Source organism: Rattus rattus, chromosome 8, assembly GCF_011064425.1.
Source record: "Rattus rattus isolate New Zealand chromosome 8, Rrattus_CSIRO_v1, whole genome shotgun sequence".
Lineage (NCBI taxonomy): Eukaryota > Metazoa > Chordata > Mammalia > Rodentia > Muridae > Rattus > Rattus rattus.
Genome location: NC_046161.1, coordinates 83,338,355 through 83,356,242, shown reverse-complemented (window position 1 = coordinate 83,356,242; position 17,888 = coordinate 83,338,355). Strand labels below are relative to the sequence as shown.

At 35.9% G+C, this 17,888-nt stretch overlaps 1 pseudogene; it reads right to left on the bottom strand.

Moving 5' to 3' along the window:
- Window positions 1–268: 268 nt before the first annotated feature.
- On the bottom strand, window positions 269–4,795 carry LOC116906958 (annotated as a pseudogene).
- Window positions 4,796–17,888: the final 13,093 nt, after the last annotated feature.

Genomic DNA, 17,888 nt, shown 5'->3' with positions numbered 1-17,888 from the left:
AGGGCATCTGGATAATTTCCAGCTTCTGGCTATTATAAATAAGTCTGCTATGAACATAGTGGAGCACGTTTCTTTGTTGTATGTTGGAGCATTGTTTGGGTATATGCCTAGGAGTGGTATATCAGGTAGTACAATGTCCAATTTTCTGAGGAATCTCCAGACTGATTTCCAGAGTGGTTGTACCTGTTTACAATCCAACCAACAAGGGAAGAGTGTTCCTCTTTCTCCAGATCCTTGACAAAATCTGTTGCCAACTGAGTTTTTTATCTTAGCCATTCTGACTGGTGTGAGGTGGAATCTTAGGGTTGTTTTGATTTGCATTTCCCTGATAACTAAGGAGGTTGAACAATTCTTTAGGTACTACTCAGCCATTCAATATTGCTCAGCTGAGAATTCTTTGTTTAGCTCTGTACCCCATTTCTAATAGTGTTATTTGGTTCTTTGGAGTCTAACTGCTTGACTTCTTTGCAAATTTAGGATATTATCCCTCTATCAAATGTAGGATTGGTAAAGATTGTTTCGCAATCTGTTGGCTACCTTTTTGTCCTAATGACAGGGTGCTTTGCCTTACTGAAGCTTTATAATTTTATGAGGTCCCATTTGTTGATTCTTGATCTTAGAGCATAAGCCATGGGTGATTTGTTCAGGAAATTTTCATCAGAGCCCATGTGTTCAAGGCTCTTCCCCACTTTTTCTTCTATTAATTTGAATATATTGGGATTTATGTGGAGGTCCTTGATCCACTTGGACTTGAGCTTTATACAGGGTGATAAGAATGGATCTATTTTCATTCTTCTACATGCTGACCTCCAGCTGAAACAGCACCATTTGTTGAAAATGCTGTCTTTTTCCCACTGGATGCGGAAGTGATCATAGGTCTGTGGGTTCATTTCTAGGTCTTCAATTCTATTCCATTGATCTACCTGCCTATCTCTGCCAATACCATACAGTTTTTATCACTATTGCTCTGTAATACAGTTTGAGGTCAGAGATGGTGATTCCCCCAGAAGTTCTTTTATTATTGAGGACAGTTTTCACTATCCTGGGTTTTTTGATATTCCAAGTGAATTTGCAACTTGCTCTTTCAAACTCTATGAAGAATTGCATTGGAATTTGGATGGGGATTGCACTGAGTCTGTAGACTGCTTTTGGCAAGATTAATCCTGCCAATCCATGAGCATGGAAGACCTTTACATCTCCTGAGATCTTCAATTTCTTTCTTTAAAGACTTAAAGTTCTTGCCATACAGAGCTTTCATTTGCTTGACTAGAGTCACACCAAGGTATTTTATATTGTTTGGTAGTATTGTGAAGGTTGTCATTTCCCTAATTCCTTTCTCAGTCTGTTTATCCTTTGAGAAAAGAAAGACTACTGATTTATTTGAGTTAACTTTATATCCAGCCACTTTGCTGAAATTGTTTATCAGGCTTACTAGTTCTCTGGTGGAACTTTTGGGGTCATATTTATACTATCATATCATCTGCAAATAGTGTTATACTGACTTCTTCCTTTTCAATTTGTATCCGTTTGACCTCCTTTCATTGTCTGATTGCTCTGGCTAGAAATTTGAGTACTATATTCAATTAGTAGGGAGAGAGTGGGCAGCTTTGTCTAGTCCCTAATTTTAGTGGGATTGATCCAAATTTCTCCCCATTCAGTTTGATGTTGACTACTTCTTGGCTGTATATTGCTTTTACTATGTTTAGGTATGGGCCTTGAATTACTGATCTTTCCAAGACTTTTAACATGAAGGGCTGTTGAATTTTGCTAAATGCTTTCTATGCATCTAATATGGTCATGGGTTTTTTTTCTTTGAGTTTGTTTACATGGTGGATTAGGTTGATAGATTTCCATATCTTGAACCATCCCTGCATCTCTGGGATGAAACCTACTTGATCATGATGGATGATTGTTTTGATATATTCTTGGACTCAGTTTGTGAGAATTTTGAGTATTTTTGCGTCGATATTCATAACAGAAATTGGCCTGAAGTTCTCCTTCTTTGTTGGGTCTTTGCATGGTTTAGGTATAAGCGTAATTGTGGTTTCATAGAATGAATTGGATGGTGTTCCTTCTGTTTCTATTTTGTGGAATAGTTTGGACAGTATTGGCATGAGGTCTTCTATGAAGGTCGGATAGAATTCTGCACTAAACCCTTCTGGTCCTGGGCTTTTTTGGGTTGGGAGAATTTTAATAACTGCTGCTATTTCTTTAGGAGTTATGAGACTGTTTAGATGGTTTATCTGATCCTGATTTAACTTTGGGACCTTGTATCTCTCTAGAAAACTGTCCATTTAAAGCCAGATTTTCCAGTTTTGTTGAGGGTAAGCTTTTGTAGTAGAATCTGATGATTTTTTTAATTTCCTCAGTTTCTGTGGTTAGGTCTTCATTTTCCTTTCTGGTTTTGTTAATTTGGATACACTTTCTGTGCCCTCTGGGGAGTCTAGCTAAGGGTTTATCTATCTTTTTGATTTTTCACAAAGAACCAGCTCTTGGTTTTGTTATCTTTGTACCGTTCTTTTTGTTTCCCCTTGGTTGACTTCAGCCCTGAGTTTGATTATTTCCTGCCATTAACTCATCTTGGGTGTATTTGCTACTTTTTGTTTTAGAGCTTTTAGGTATGATGTCAAGCTGCTAGTGTATACTTTCTTCAGTTTCTTTTTGGATGCACTCAGAGCTATGAGTTTGCCTCTTAGCAATGCTTTCATTGTGTCCCATAAATTTGGGTATGTTTTGCCTTCATTTTTATTAAATTCTAAAGTCTTTAATTTCTTTCTTTATTTCTTCCTTGCCCAAGTTACCAATGAGTAGAATGTTATTCAGTTTCCCTGTGTATGGGGCTCTCTGTCATTTTGTTTTTATTGAAAAACAACCTTAATCCGTGGCAATCTCATCAGATGCATGGGATTATTTCAATCTTCTTACATCTGTTGAGAGCTGTTTTGTGACCAATTACATAGTCAGTTTTGGAGAAGGTACCATGAGGTGCTGAGAAGAAGGTATATTCTTTTGTTTTAGGATGGAATGCTCTATAAATATCTGCTAAATCCATTTGGTTCGTAACTTCTGTTAGTTTCTCTGTGTCTCTGCTTAGTTTCTGTTTCCATGATCTGTCTGATGATGAGAGTTGGGTATTGAAATCTCCCACTATTATCATGGGAGGTACAATGTGTGCTTTGAGCCTTAGTGAGGTTTCTTTTATGACTATAGATACCCTTGCATTTGGAGCATAGATATTCAGGACTGAGAGTTCATCTTGGTGGATTTTTCCTTTGATGATACGAAGTGTCCTTCCTTATCATTTTTGATATCTTTTGGTCCAGAAGCGATTTTACTCTACATTAGAATGACTACTCCAGCTTGTTTCTTGGGACCATTTGCTTGAAAATTTGTTTTCCAGCGTTTTATTCTGAGTGAGTGTCTGTCTTTGTAGTGTCTCAACAGCTCTGAAAGCTTCTTCCAATTTTGAGAGTCTTCATGAATCCCAAGCTTTATATTTTTTGTAAACTGCTCATAAAACTTTTTGAAGTTCTCTTTATCTTGAGCCAGTTCAGCAAATAGTTCTACACATTTCTTGAACAAATTCTTTCTGATAACTTTCAGAATTTTGCTTTGTTGCAGCATTTCATTGGAAATATTTAGAGGAATCCTCAGAATCCACCACCCCTCTGATGAAACTCAGATATTTGGGGATTAACTTCTCACAGTAATCCATGATAAAAACTCTTCGAACATACAATTTGATATTGTTCTTCTTCTTCTTTCTGTTTTCAATCAGATCAAAGGAATGTGTCTTAGGCCAAAAATAAGGGCCAGAATTCTAATTGTCCTTCAACAGAAAAATGCCTTATTGCCAAATGTTCTTCCCAGTCGTTGGTAAAGCTATTGTAGAACTCTCCATATTCTTCAGTAGTAATGTCATCAGGATTTCTGGTCCAAATCAGCTTTGTTTTGTGAGTTCTTCTTGATCAATATACTTTTCCTTTATCTTCTTTTTTTCTTGTCACCATCATTCTTTTCTTCTTCTTCATCAGAAACAATATCTTCTATTTCAGGCTTATCATCAGACACCTTTTCTTCTTTTTTTCTCTTCCTCTTTCTCTTCCTTTTCTCCAGCCTCACCATCACTGACTTCCTTCTCACATTCCTTCTTCACAAAAAGAGAAATGGGACAGCCAATAAACTGAGAATGTTTCTTCACAATCTCTTTTATTCTCCTTTCCTCCAAGTACTCAGTTTCGTCTTCCTTCAGATGCAAGATAACCTTCATTCCATGACCCATTGGTTCACCTGTGTCAGTCCTCACTGGGAAGGATCCCCCAGCTGATGATTCCCAGGCACACTGCTCATCATCATTATGCTTCATGATGATGGTCACTTTCTCAGCAATCAAGTATGCAGAGTACAAACCAACACCAAACTGGCCAATCACAGAGATATCTTCCCCAGTCCGCAAAGCTTTCTATGAAGGCTTTGGTGCCTGACTTGGCAATAGTACTAAGGTTATTGATCAAGTTAGCCTTGTTCATTCTAATTCCAGTATCCACAATAGTGAGCATTCGATCTTGTTTGTTGAAAATGAGATAAATGTGCAAATCCTTCCCTGAGACCAGTTTACTAGAGTCTATCAAGCTTTCACATCTGATGTATTGGAAATGAGCTCCCTCAGAAAGATCTCTTTGTTTGAGGAGAAAGTGTTGATGATCAAGGATATTAACTGGGCAAATTTTGCCTGAAAGGCAAAAGTCTCAACTTCCTCCTCCTCTATTGGTTGGTCTTGAATCTGGGTTTCCTCAGGTATCTTGGCTGAATGAGCATGCATAAAATGTGACTAACTGCACAAGGACACTGAAGCCACTTGATTTTGTTATTTTAAGCCACTATTCATCGCCTCTTTTACTAGTTCCCATGACTAATTAGAAACTTCTATCATTTGGATTTAATACATTGCTATATTTTAATACTATTCATTGCCATCCATTGAGCCTGACACCAATTTAATTCAAATCACAAGAAATTCTTACTTGTAGGAATATAAAGCTTTTGTTAAACAATTTTAATCTCCAAATTTTCTTGACTTTCAACCTATTCTTTATCAGCTTAAACTTTGAAAAAATATGTAATTAACAATGTAATCTAAGCTTAAAAAGCATTCAGTGCTATTAGGATAGAATTCCAATCTTTCTGTGATATTCATGAATTGATCCTTAAATTCCACATGCTTTTCTCTTACCAGTTTTCAAGATTTGTTTAAAGGTTCTAACTTGCTTCTTGTTTCTTTTAAATCTATATTCTCATGTTTCTCACACATGTCCCGCACCACTCTTTATTTATCTAATTTCTATGCCATCTTTAAGTTTTTATTTGAATTTTACTTTCTTACTAAAATCTTTTTAAATTTACTGTCACCATTATTAGTCTTTCTATTACATATAATGTAACTTTTATTTGCCAGATGTAATTGTTGTCTTGGAGACTTACTCCTTAATAAGCTCACCTTTTCTAGTTCTTTCTGAACTCTGACTGGCTGGTTCAACTCAGCTCTCTGGCCCAAATACCTCTCCACATTGACTGATTCAAATTAGCTTCTCTCGGCTTCTGACTGAATTGCTCTGCTTGGAAAACTGCCTATGAATTCCATGAACTGAGCTTCACTGATGAAACTGAACTCAACTGCACTAACTGAACTGCAATCACTAAATTGCCCATCCTCCTAACTCACTGCACTGCTCTTAAGAAGCCTCTCCAGTGGGTATATCCTATCTCTGACTCATTCTTCAAATCTTTCTCTGATTTATCACTTTGTCCCTCAAGTAGACATGATTTGCAAACCTGACTGCTTCCTTCTACAAACTAACCTGTCTTCCATTGTTTGGAATAAAACGTGTGTACTAAGGATATGTCTGTATTTCAGCCAGAATGATTAAAGTGTCAATCTGGCACAGATGGAGGTCTTTGAATGTGATCCCTTGTCAGAGCAGCCATGTTGCTTTGCTACAAATTCTTCTCTCTACAATTACATCTCTTTCTCTTCTCTCTGTGTGTGTGTGTGTGTGTGTGTGTGTGTGTGTGTGATTTGAGACAGTGTTTCTCTGTGTACAGCTATGGGTGTCTTGTAATTCATTATGGAGACCAGGCTGGCCACAAACCCACATAGAGTCACCTGCTTCTGCCTCCCAGGTGCTAGGACTAAAGGCATGAGCTACCACAACCTGGCTACTACGTTGAAGTTGAATGCTTTTCTTAAGAGCAGGTATCGTAATGTAAAGTTACATTTTGTTTTGTTCTAAATTCATGGTAGTTAACTATTAAGGGCAAATTTAAATTTGGTTCTAAATTAAACTATCTTAACTTGAATCTTGATCTTGCCATTCACTATCTTGAATAGGATATGTCATTTATAAAGATTTTACCAGGCCTGGTGGCACACACCTTTAATCTCAGGACTCAAGAGGCAAAGGCAGGTATATCACTGAGTTCTAGGACAGCCCAGTCTACAAAGCAAGTTCCAAGACAGTTGGGGCTACACAGATAAACCCTGTCTCAAAACACAAAATGATACTGATGGTCGTGGTGGTGGTGGTGGTGGTGGTGATGGTGGTGGTGGTGGTGGTAGTGGTAGTGATGATGATGATGATGATGATGATGATGATGATGATGATGATGATGATGATGATGATGTTAAAGAAATATATAGGGGTTGGGGATTTGGCTCAGTGGTAGAGCGCTTGCCTAGGAAGCGCACGGTCCTGGGTTTGGTCCCCAGCCCTGAAAAAAAGAAAAAAAAAGAAATATATAAACCCCAAATTATACATTTAGACTTATCTATAGTTAAACTTTATGTTTAAAATATCAAAACTCTTCTTAGTAAGAAATGAAAAACATATGACAATCTTTGAACATACATACACATATGTATGTCCCTTTGGAGGTGTAGTTTCTTAGCACAACATTCATTCTTTGACTCTAATCATGCTGAGATTCAAATCACATAAATGCATTATACTGCAATTTTTTATGGTGCAACATTTTATTCTTTTTAGACACATCAATTTATTGCTTTTACCAGTGTGCCCCATGATAGCTACAAATGAGGTCCACTACGAAAACCATGAACTTATGTAAAACACTGAGATTTTTTTGAAGTTATTATTTTGTGTGCATATGTGAATACATATACATGTGTGGCATGTTTGTGTGTGTGCACATGTGTGTGTGAATGTATGTAGAGGCTAGAGAACATGTCGGGTATCTTCCTCATTCACTCTCCTTCTTAATTTTTGAGACAGAATCTTGCTGAACCTGGAGTTTCCTGATTCAGGTAGGCTATCGGGCCAGCACGCCCCAAGAATCATCTTGTATCTGCCTAGCCAGCATGAGAATTACAGATGTTCTTAACGTAGACTATTGTTGTTGTAGTGGTGGTGGTTGTTGTTGTCGTCGTTGTCATCGTTGTTGTTTTAACATGGGTGCTAGAATCAAAATCTGGTCTCCCACTTGGGTGGCAAGGACTTTACTAATGGAGCCAACTTCCCAGCTCTAGAAATTATTTTTTTGTAACTCAACAGTTTTTGTGTGTGAATTTTATAGGTGTTGATATATCATGATGTCCAAAGGTCGAACGCATACAATTGTAAATCTCTAATTTAAAAATAATTCTTTTCGTGAACCACATCTACTTGTTTGTCAGTGTGTTTAAAACTTAGTTTTCCAAAGAAATGAAAAAGGGGGAAAGAAAAGAAAAAGGGAAAGGGAAATTTTGCCTTTCGTTACTATGTCTCAGCCAAGAAGTTGATTAGGCATTTCTTTTACTTAAGAGATATTTGAGTCCATACAGCGCCAGTCTGTACTCGTTTAGTCTTTTCATTTGTAATACTCCATATTACATGAGAGCACATCCATTTGAATCTCTTTAATATTCATGATCCTCTCACCAGCCTGAGCAAAAGAGCTAAAGCGTTTGATAGCAATCTGAGGAACTTGATTAACAATGTACTAATCATCAGTGCCATTGACCTGATTCAAAAATGTTTTCAATTCATCCATCACTTTTATAACCAAAGATGATTGCATTACTTCACCGCTTTTTTATTTAAATAAAGCCCCATGAGCTGAAAATATCAAGCTATTTCTACTAAATGCACCTTGCAACCAATTTAATTTATTTTTAAACTAAGTTCTAAAGTGACCTGTAATAACCAATTAGAACATGAACAGGGGAAACCAGAGCACAAGTGGTCTGAAGTGAAATCAATTCACTTTGACTTCACATTGCTAAATATTAAATTGTACCAAAGAATTAATTTTGCAATAAATTGTTATTGTTGTTAACAAAAATTCAACTAAAGGACATTACTAGGTGTAATTAGCCATATATCAAAATGCATTGAATGTAGAATGTGAACTATAATTATCCCCAAAATTGCTTTTCATTCAAATGGTAATTTTAAGGATTTGATTTTTGTAACCTTAACTCATTTTTTTCCATTTGTAGCACAGCCTAAAAAATATAGTACTGACATAGAAAATATAGTCACTTGAAAGTACAAACATACATCACTTTATAATGTTCTACAATATTTTCTATAACTATTAGGTTAATATAAGAATGCGTGGTGATGGAGAGTTGAGACAACTTATTCTTTGCCAAATGACATGGGACCCTGACTATATTGGTAACCTTGCACAAAATCATATATATTTAGAAAGAAAAAAATCATGACGTTGAATGCATTTGAGACAAGTAACAATACCATTCATCAGATGGATTGAAACATCTTCATATCAACATATATAAAGTGATAAGTAATTTGGCTGGTTTTATGCACTATGTTCCCAGTTTTGAAATACCATCTATCTTCTTGCAGTGTTTCAAATAAAATTTATTTATTGCTCATGTAACTTTTCCAGAAATATACTGGGAGGGACACTTTAGGTAGTATATAATATATTTAAAATACTATATATTTTCAAATAATAAAGCATTAAGAACAATATCATAATAGACACAGCTATTTCAGATTTCAAGGTGAGAGTTGGTTTTTCAAATAAAATTATTTTATTATCTGACAAAATGTATATGTAATTACCTGGAAAGTAAACAGGACAATGTAATAGGTTGGGCAGATTAATGTTTCTAAAGTAAACAGAGCCTGGAACTTCTAGAATCATGGCATTTAAATCTGCGTAGAATAATAAGAAGAAAATAAATATACAAAACTTAATTTATTTTTATTTTAGTTATGATTATTAGTGCCGGAAAGAGAAGGGATAGGGAGGGAGAGGGAGAGGGAGAGAAGAGAGGAAGAGAAAGAGAGAGAAAGAGCAGAACAGAAGCCACATGACCAGTACCAATGTGTACATCAGAGGATAACTTTTGGGAGCATATTCTCTCCTTCCACCATGGGGTCTAGAAATGAAAGACACCTCATCAGGCTTTTTACCTACTGACCCTTCTCACTTACATAGGTATAAATGAGTACTGGTGAAGGTATTTTTTTCTTACTTAAAAGTTCAGTTAAAATAAAAATTTCAGTATAAATTTTCTATTCACATAAGCTTACTTAATAAGCTTAGTTTTTAATTTACAATGGCAATGATATGTAATTATAATAACATAATTGTGGTTACAATAATTATTATTTTAAGAGATTTTAAGTTATAAAATTTAAGCATCAAGTATTGACCACACATAGTGAATGCCTATTAAGCAAGTCTTTGATGTTAACATTCCCAGAAGTATAAAAGCCTTCAAAAAAGAGTTAACTAATGTTAATAAGAACATATGACTCAGTGAGCATATATACATATTTATACTCTTATTTAGAAATGTGAGTTCTATATTTGAAAAAATTTCCTAGACAGAACATGTTTATGTATTAATTACAAAATGAAAACCAAAAACCATTAAAATTCTACCTAATATTTTAAGTATTAATAAAAATTGGAAGACTAAACATTACATAAGACATTAAGTCATTTTTTTTCTTAATTTCCACATTGTTCTATCCAGAAGAATTAGGGTATGAGAAAAAAGTATGCAAATTACTCAATAAAGTTTTAATAGTTTTCTAAAGGTATACTATGCTGTTGTTGCTTTGTAAATGACAATAAAATACTTTTATAAAAACTTTTTTGGAATCTAATGAGATGATCATGTCATATTTTCCTTTCAGTTTATATATATGGTAGATTACATTTACTAATTTTCATATGTTGAGCTAACTATCCCTGCCTCTCATGATCAAGCTACTTGATCATGGTGGATGATCCTTTTGATGTGTTCTTCAATTTGAGTTGCAAATATTCTTTTGAATATTTTTTCTATTCAATAGAATAATATCTTGCATACATGTTCATAAAGAAAATTGGTCTATAATTGGATATCAGAGTATCTTTGGCCTCATAAAATGAATCCGGCAGCGTTTCTTCACTTTCTCCTTTGTGGAATAATTTGAGGAGTATTGGCATTTCATCTTCTTGAAAGTCTGGTAGAATTCTGCTCTAAAATGATGTTGCCCTGGGTTTTTGTTTTTCTTGGGTGTTTTGTTGTTGTTGTTGTTGTTGTTGTTGTTGTTGTTGCTGTTGTTTTGGGTTTTGGGGTTTTGTTTTGTTTTTGTTGTTGTTGCTGCTGTTGTTGGCAGATTTTAATGACTGCTTCTTTTTCACTAAAATTTTATAGGTCTATTTAAATTATTTATCTACTCTTGATTTAGCTTTGGTAAGTGGTACCTATCAAGAAAATTATCCAATTTTTCAGATGTTCCAATTTTACAGAGTGCAGGTTTTTAAAGTCTGTCCTTATGCTTCTCTGGATTTCCTCACTCTCTTTCACTTCTGATTTTGTTAATTTGGATATTGTCTCTGTGTTTTTGTCACTTTGGATAAGGGTTTGTGTATCTTGTCGAATTTCTTAAAGAATCAACTTTTTCTTTTTATCAATTCATTGCATTGCTCTCTTTGTTTCTATTTTGTTTATTTCAGCCCTCTGATTCTTTCTTCCCATCTACTACTCTTGTGTTTGATTACATTTTTTTAATCTAAGCACTTAGTGCTATGAACGTTCCTCTTAGTAACACATTCATTGTACCCCATACGGTTGGGTATATTTATTTTCCTTAAATTTTAGAAAGTCTTTCATTTCTATCTGTCTTGGCCCATTTTTTATGCAGAAAATTTTCAGTTTTCATGAATTTATAAGCTTTTCATTGTTTCTGCTCTTTTTCATATCCAACTTTAGTCCAAGATGGCCTGATAGAATGCAGGGAGTTATTTCAATGTTCTTATATCTGTTGTGAGTTCCTTTGTGTCTGAGTATGTGGTTAACTTTGGAGAAAGTTCCATGACGTATATATTCTTTTGTGTTTGGGTAAAATGTTATGTAAATATTTGTTAGGACCATTTGGATAGTGTCTGTTAGCTCTAGTGTTTCTCTGTTTAATTTCTATCTGGAATATCTCTCCATTGGTAAGAGTGGGATACTGATAGTCTCCTACTATCAGTGCATGGGGCTGAATCTGTGATTTAAGCTGTAATAGTGTCAGAATTGCTAAGTTTAATAACACAAGTGACACCTCAGGATGTGGAGCAAGGAGAATGCTCCTACATTGATGCTGGGAGTGCAAAATTGTACAGTTACTATAGAAATCAATGTGGCAGTTCCTGAGAAAACTGAGAGTAGATCTACCTCAAGACCCAGGTATATCACTCTTAACCATAGAAACAAAGGACACTCCAGTCTACCAGAAAGACATTTGCTCAACTATGTCCATTGTGGCTTCATTCATAATAGTCAGAAACTAAACAATCTAGTTATCCCTCAACAGAACAATAGATAAACAAAATAGTGGGACATTTATACAATTTACACATTTACTCAGCTATCAAAAATGGTTTCATAAAAAATGGTATCATGAATTTTGCAGCAAATGGATGGAACTTGAAAGCAAAATCATAATCATCCTGAGTGAAGAAACCCAGACCCAGAAACAGAAGCATGTTTTTTATTCACTTGTAAGTGAATATTATCTGTTAAATAAATGATAACTCCCAGGGTGGATATAAAGATATCCCTGGTAAGGGGAAATAAAATATAACTTGCATATAGATGGAAGGATGGTGTAGTAATGGGAGAAAGGGAATCAATTGAAAGAGGAAGATGGGATGGAAGAAGGAAGTTCAAGGAGAAAAAGATGAAATTTGGATGTATTTGAAGAGTATTGTGGAAACCTTGTGCAGTGAAAACTTCCTGAAATCTATGAGGGTGATCCTAGTAAGTATTCCTTAATATTAAGGGAATGATGACTGTTTAGATGACAATCATCTCGTCTGACATGCAATGTGAAGTGATGCTATATGTATACCAATTACTGTTTGAAATTTTGAAGTGTTCCCAACAACCAAATGGGAAGGAGTTTTGAACACACAAAACTAGAAAGCAGAAGCAGCAAGGAGAAGTAGAGGAGGCAGATGGTGGAGGGAGAGAATTATCTCTACTGAACAACTCTAAGCCCGGAATGAAATATAACTCAATTGGCATGGGAATGGCTTAAATTTCCTCTTTTATAACTCTAAACCAGTTTTAAATGTGATAGGAGGTAATTGTAACTATTCTAAGGAGGCACATGCCCACGGACTCACTGTCAGTAAAAAGACCCAAAACTCAGAGCTAAGCAGGAAGTCCTCTGAATAGACTTTTCATGGAAGACTGAACAGTATGCTGGCTCACAACTGTGCTGGCAGAGATGAGATGTACCTGACACTCAAAGGTGTGAATTACAGACTCTACCTGTGGTAACTACAGTAACCTTCTTTAAATTGAATTTTTTTGTTTTAAACAGCTTTAGGGGCATTCAAATAAGTATAGCATAAGAGTATATAATTAGTCTGACATTTCTAGACATAATTTGCACATTCAAATAGTTGATTTACATATATATAAATATCATTGTGTGTGACAATTCATAATCTTCTCAAGAAAACTGTAAGTCCTTAATAAGTCATTCCTGGGTAGATATTTAGCCCTCATGGTAGCACAAAAAGGCTAATTTACACTTGTGTGACTTTCAGATCTTCTCAATCACTAAGTGGTCTCTTTGTGATATATATTAAAATATTTTAATATATAAACACAAACTCTAGATATTTGGTTTAAAAGAAAACGTAGAAACTTAATTTTATATGAGCTGTTTATTTTACACATTCTCTGACACACTTTTGTTTCATCCTAAAAAATAAATATTTCCTTATTTGATTAGGTCTTTGCATTTAAAATATTTAAGTTATTTGTAAATAGTCACAGAGAAAAGTATTTCCACTGTGATATTGAAGATACAAAACTCCAAGGTTACTATTCAAACTATTGAATCTAAATTTGTTTGGTAAACTAAATACTTGAAAAGGACCTTCTCTGTGTTTTTTCAACCACTGTGACATTGCTTGAGTCATACCTGTATAAATCTATTTTATCAAATATTATAAGCTATAACAGCTGACTGAAACATGAATGAAGCAGGGTAGAGGGTAAAGAGAAATCTTACACCAAATATAAAAAATAAAGCTCAACTCCTATGGATGGGTTAACATATACACTCACAAGAACTGACATATTATTTCTTTAAAATTCATCTCTTTAAAGAGCTATTATGTATAAACCATTTATTTCCTATTATTTTAGGAAAGCGTTACATAAATGGCTGTAGTTTTATACCACAAAATGTTTAAGTTGAATAGATTTAATTTTAGGTCCAGTCAAATGTGCAGTTGTCAAGCATTTAATGCTGAAATATATTGCCCTAAGAAATGTTATTTTAGAGCTGTTTGCCTTTTAAATTCTAACAGTCTGTATATCTATTTGTCTAGCGCCATCAAGACGACTATTGTAGCTGGAGGCGTTGGCATGAAGATGACTACAGGGCTACATCATGTCAAATCCTCGAGCAGGAATTACTGCCTTCCTTGCCTCACTTCCCAGCTGTATTATGTCACCAAATCACATCACGGTGTAATCAAAGATGAATAAAATATTTTTTTTCTTTCCCTTAAATGCTTTTTCTGTCAATTACAATCAAAGGACATGATTTCAGGTCTGTCAGTTTGTGAGGCTCTTTCCTGCTGATGACTAAAGCTGTAATCTGCTAAATAGAAAATGAATCAGAAAAGTCTTCCAATGATTTTGCTATTAAGAATTTTTTTCACCCACAGAGGACAAAAAGTAATTGGTCTTTAAAGAATGAAATCAAAGACAGGGTTTTTTTTGGGGGGGGGTCTTTCTTTCTTTCTTTCTTTCTTTCTTTCTTTCTTTCTTTCTTTCTTTCCTTTTTTCCTTGAAACAATCCCCTTGGTTTTCTTCTTTTTATACTCCCCTCCTCCTGCCTTAATTCTAAATCTTCAGTTGTAACGCTGCTTGGTTTGTCTAAGAAAATATATGTAGTACTTCAATCAAAACTATAGGACGCTTTGTAAATATTTTATTAGCCCCTTGTCTTCATCTGTTTATAACTTTCTTGCCATATTATTATCAATTATGTCCTGTGTGACATTAACAGTAATTCTGCAGTAACTGCAACTTCTAGACAGGTTTCTTGCTTGATTACATTATTAACCACAATCAAAAACATTTCCCTGGAATGATTTCAGTGTGGTAGTTGGGATTGCTTTCTTTGATCTTCTTAGCATTATTTTACAATAGGTTGCTCCTCATTTACACTACAAATGCTGGCGAAAATGAAAGCAGCATCGCAGCTAGCAATGCCTGACAAAATAAAATACCTGGATCAGCCGCCCTCACCAGCTGCTTTCATCAATGGAAATCAGGCTGTTTATAATGGGGAAAGAGACGCAGAATGTAAACATTTATTTGCCATTAGATGAAGCTTTATGTAACAGGATGAACTTTGGGCTTTTTCAAGAATTGCATTTCTCCCGATTTCTATTTTTACTATTATTGTATTTGTGAATAAAAGACTGTGCACCACACCAAATATCACACATCTGTGCTAATTACAAGATTGATTCTCAGGAAAATGTTATATATATGTATATATATATATATAATGTATGTATATATATGATCTATTCTCAGAAAATGTAAGTTTATATATGTATATATGTATTTGTGTGTGTGTGTGGTGTGTGTGTGTGTGTGGTGTGTGTGTATGTGTAGTGTGTGTGTGGTGTGTGTGTGTGGTTGTGTGTCTATGTGTGTGTGTGTGTGTGTGTGTAGTGTGGTGTGTGTGTGTGGTGTGTGTGTGGTGTGTGTGTGTGGTTGTGGATCTGTGTGTGTGTGTGTGTGTGTGTATGTGTGTGTGTGTGTGTGTGTGTTGTGGGGGTGGGGGGGGGGGTGTGTGGGGTGTGGTGGGTGTGTGGTGGGGGGGGTCTATGTGTGTGTGTATATGTGTGTGTGGTGTGTGTGTAGTGTGTGTGTGTGTGTGTGGTGTGTGTGTGTGTGGTGTAGTGTGTGGTGTGTTTGTGTCTGTGTGTGTGGTGTGTGTGGTGTGTGTTGTATGTGTGTGTGTGTGTGTGCTATCCTTTAGAATAGGAAAGAACTCATAGTCACCTATTATCTAATAGTTTCAGTATTCAGCAAAAACACATGGATGGAATTTTCAGGTTCAAACATGTGGAATCAAAAACTTTTATATGTGTAGATAAGAAGTACAAAATATTTAATATCATATCTCATTCTGAATGACAGTATTGTTTAAATGACTTAAAATCATGTCACACTACAGAGAAACAGAACGAGCTTCTTTCAAGGATTTTTGATCAACAAATGAAGATGGCTTAGTGTCTTACAAGAATGAAAAGTTACATTTGTGACTTTTGTTCCTGGGTATGTGATCCAGAGCCAAACCTCAGAGAATTTTAAGTCCTACTTGCACATGTTCTCAAAAAAACAATGACTTTATGAAATTCTTAGGCAAATGATAGAACTAGAAAATATCCTGAGTGAGGTAACCCATTCACAAAAGAACATACATGATATACACTCATTGATAAGTGAATATTAGCTCCAAAGCTTGGATTACCAAAGATAAAATTCACAGACCACATGAAGCTCAAAAAGAAGAAAGACCAAATGAGGATGCTTCCATCCTTCTTCAAAGGGAGAACAAAATACTCACAGGAGGAAATATAGGAACAAAGAGTGGAGCAAGAACTGAAGGAAAGGTCATCCACCTGGGGAGCCAGCCCACATGCAGCCCCCAAACCCAGTCACTATTGCTGATGCCAAGAAATGCTTGCTGACAGGAGCCTGATATGTATCTATCCTGAGAGACTCTGTCAGAACCTTAGTGATACAAATGAAGGTGCTTGCAGCTAGCCATTGGACTGAGCACGGGGACCCCAATGGAGGAGTTAGAGAAAGGACTGAAGGAACCGAAGGGGTTTGCAACCAACCCCATAGGAAGAACAATATCAACCTACCATACCCACCCCAGAGCTCCCGGGGACTAAGCGACCAACCAGAGTACACTTGGATGTAACTATGGCTCCAGCTGCATAAGTAGCAGAGGACAGCAATGTCTGGCATCAATAGGAGGAGAAGCCCTTCATCCTGTGAAGGGTCCTTTCCCCAGTGTAGGGGAATGCCAGTATGGTGAGGTTGGAGTGGGTGGGTGGGAAGGGGAGCATTCTCATAGAAGCGGGGGGAGAGGGATGGGAGAGAGAGCAACTTGGAAAGGGGATAACATGTGAAATGTAAATACATAAAATATACAATAAAAATGCAAAAAATTAAAATAAAATATATATTTATCAACTTAAAAAAATAATTTGAAGGTTAGAATACTGCTAGCAACCAACTAGTTTCAAAAGCTAGAGTAATCATACATTACAGGCATGAAAATGTGAGTTTAAATCTTGGTGCAACCCGTTTACCCGTTTTACAAATGATGAACCCCTTTTTTGACAGTCAAAGGCAGTACACTGTGAACAAGCAAGGTAACTAACAAGGCTTTGCTGGAGGGATGCAGATGCCTGCGAAAGCACAGACCTGAGCTTCATACTCAAACACAAATGTCTACAAGTGACACTGGCTTTCTCCGAAGAAATTATGAATAGATAATTAATATCAGAATACATAGTTCTAGAAAATTAATGTTTCCCATAAGACTAAAAATCTACTTGACAAACTTTAACCTTTACCTAACTCACCCTGATCCTCCAGAAAGAAAAACTTTTTAATCAAAATAATTTGTCTCTTTCTAAGTTCTTATTTTAAACTTCAAATCAGTTTTATTATACCTCTCTCTCTCTCTCTCTCTCTCTCTCTCTCTCTCTCTCTCTCTCTCTCTCTCTCTCTCCCAACTTCCCTCCCTCTTTCTTTTTATATTCCAACTGCAGCTTCCCCTCCCTCCTCTCCTCTTAGTCCCCTCCCCCATGTTCTCCTATCCCACCTCATCCACTCCTCCTTTTCTCTTCAGAATGGGGCAGGTTTCCCATGGATATCAACCCATTATTGCATATCAAGTTGCACTAAGACTAGATATTTCCTCTCCTACTGAGGCTGGACAAGGCAACCCAGTAGGAGTCACTGGTCCCTAAAGCAGGCAAGAGACAGGGATAGGGGTATGTCAGGGCAGGGAGGCAGGAAGGGGTGGGTGGTTGTGTGGGTGAGCACCCTCATAGAAGAGGGAGAGGGGATGTGAAACCAGGAATGGGAACAACATTTGAAATGTAAATAAAGAAATATTGAATAAAAAAAGTCAGAGATAGCCCCTCCTCTCACTCTCTCCCAAATTCTTATGTGATATATATATATATATATATATACACACACACACACACACACTTGGGGGAAATGTTTATTTGGAATATGATATCAACTTAGTCAGTTCTCATATAGCATTGAAGACCAATGCTATACTACAGAAAACAGGCAAGCA